Genomic DNA, 1,945 nt, shown 5'->3' on the forward strand with positions numbered 1-1,945 from the left:
AGACCTTGTCACGCAGAATGTACACACAAAACTTAGCATCTTTTGTTTACCCTTCAGGTTCTGTTTAAACATCTTTTAATGGATCAGCAAACATCATTCTGATTCAGAAAAGGCTAAAATCCTACATTTCAAACTGCTTCATCTCACTTTTCACAAATACATGCAGAATCTTCTGCAGCACAAATATGTTCCAATACCCCAACATCAAACAGAATATTTCTGAAAGTTTGAAATTGCTATTAATTAGGTAAAAAGACTAGAGAAAATCTTGCAAATAAAAGTACAAAAAGGTAGTAGACAGAGCTATAAAGAAGAGGAAACACTCTCGACTCTGGTGGGACTCGATCCCACAACCTTTGAATTGCTCCAGCTATTTATCTAGAAGTCCAATGCGCTATCCATTGCGCCACAGAGCCCAGGTGAAGAAACGGGTTCCTTGGCCAACCTTCCTATAAAATAACAGTAGTGCTGCTAATATTTGAGGCAAATAATAAATTTACTATGCATATGTAAATCCCAGTGGTCTGATGATTATCTGCAAGTCTAAGCACACACCAAAGCTCTGCATACTGTTAGTCATAGTCTGACGCCAATAAAAAAAGGGTTGATTTACTCATTGTAGCAGTTACTGATTAAAGATTACCCAAGGAAAAGGCACCGCTGGGATTCGAACCCAGGATCTCCTGTTTACTAGACAGGCGCTATAACCAACTAAGCCACGGCGCCCTACATGACTGGTTTTCTATATCAATACAATGTAGCTTCAAGCAAACTCAAAAACATTCTCTTGCATACAAACTTTACACAGACAGCAAAAACAACTTCCCTGATTAGGAACCTCTGCATTTTCCAGAAACAAATAACATCAACTCTGAAAGCTTGTCTCAATTGCTTAAACCTATCATATACATGTACAGAGTACTAGACCTTGTCACGCAGAATGTACACACAAAACTTAGCATCTTTTGTTTACCCTTCAGGTTCTGTTTAAACATCTTTTAATGGATCAGCAAACATCATTCTGATTCAGAAAAGGCTAAAATCCTACATTTCAAACTGCTTCATCTCACTTTTCACAAATACATGCAGAATCTTCTGCAGCATAAATATGTTCCAATACCCCAACATCAAACAGAATATTTCTGAAAGTTTGAAATTGCTATTAATTAGGTAAAAAGACTAGAGAAAATCTTGCAAATAAAAGTACAAAAAGGTAGTAGACAGAGCTATAAAGAAGAGGAAACACTCTCGACTCTGGTGGGACTCGAACCCACAACCTTTGAATTGCTCCAGCTATTTATCTAGAAGTCCAATGCGCTATCCATTGCGCCACAGTGCCCAGGTGAAGAAACGGGTTCCTTGGCCAACCTTCCTATAAAATAACAGCAGTGCTGCTAATATTTGAGGCAAATAATAAATTTACTATGCATATGTAAATCCCAGTGGTCTGATGATTATCTGCAAGTCTAAGCACACACCAAAGCTCTGCATACTGTTAGCCATAGTCTGACGCCAATAAAAAAAGGGTTGATTTACTCATTGTAGCAGTTACTGATTAAAGATTACCCAAGGAAAAGGCACCGCTGGGATTCCAAGCCAGGATCTCCTGTTTACTAGACAGGCGGTACAACCAACTAAGCCACGGCACCCTACCTGACTGGTTTTCTATATCAACACAATATAGCTTCAGGCAAACTCAAAAACATTCTCTTGCATACAAACTTCACACAGACAGCAAAAACAACTTCCCTGATTAGGAACCTCTGCATTTTCCAGAAACAAATAACATCAACTCTGAAAGCTTGTCTCAATTGCTTAAACCTATCATATACATGTACAGAGTACTAGACCTTGTCACGCAGAATGTACACACAAAACTTAGCATCTTTTGTTTACCCTTCAGGTTCCGTTTAAACATCTTTTAATGGATCAGTAAACATCATTC

The 1,945-nt window shown here is 38.4% G+C and overlaps 2 non-coding genes across 2 annotated transcripts; both read right to left on the bottom strand.

Annotated features, from left to right (window-relative positions):
* Positions 1-326: 326 nt before the first annotated feature.
* On the bottom strand, positions 327-416 carry trnar-ucu (transfer RNA arginine (anticodon UCU)). Its single transcript is given in 2 exon segments — positions 327-362; positions 380-416. It is a non-coding gene; the product is annotated as a tRNA-Arg (tRNA).
* Positions 417-652: 236 nt separating this feature from the next.
* On the bottom strand, positions 653-726 carry trnat-agu (transfer RNA threonine (anticodon AGU)). The gene has a single exon. It is a non-coding gene; the product is annotated as a tRNA-Thr (tRNA).
* Positions 727-1,945: the final 1,219 nt, after the last annotated feature.

This window comes from Salminus brasiliensis, chromosome 4 (assembly GCF_030463535.1).
Source record: "Salminus brasiliensis chromosome 4, fSalBra1.hap2, whole genome shotgun sequence".
In the NCBI taxonomy this organism is placed as follows: Eukaryota; Metazoa; Chordata; class Actinopteri; order Characiformes; family Bryconidae; genus Salminus; species Salminus brasiliensis.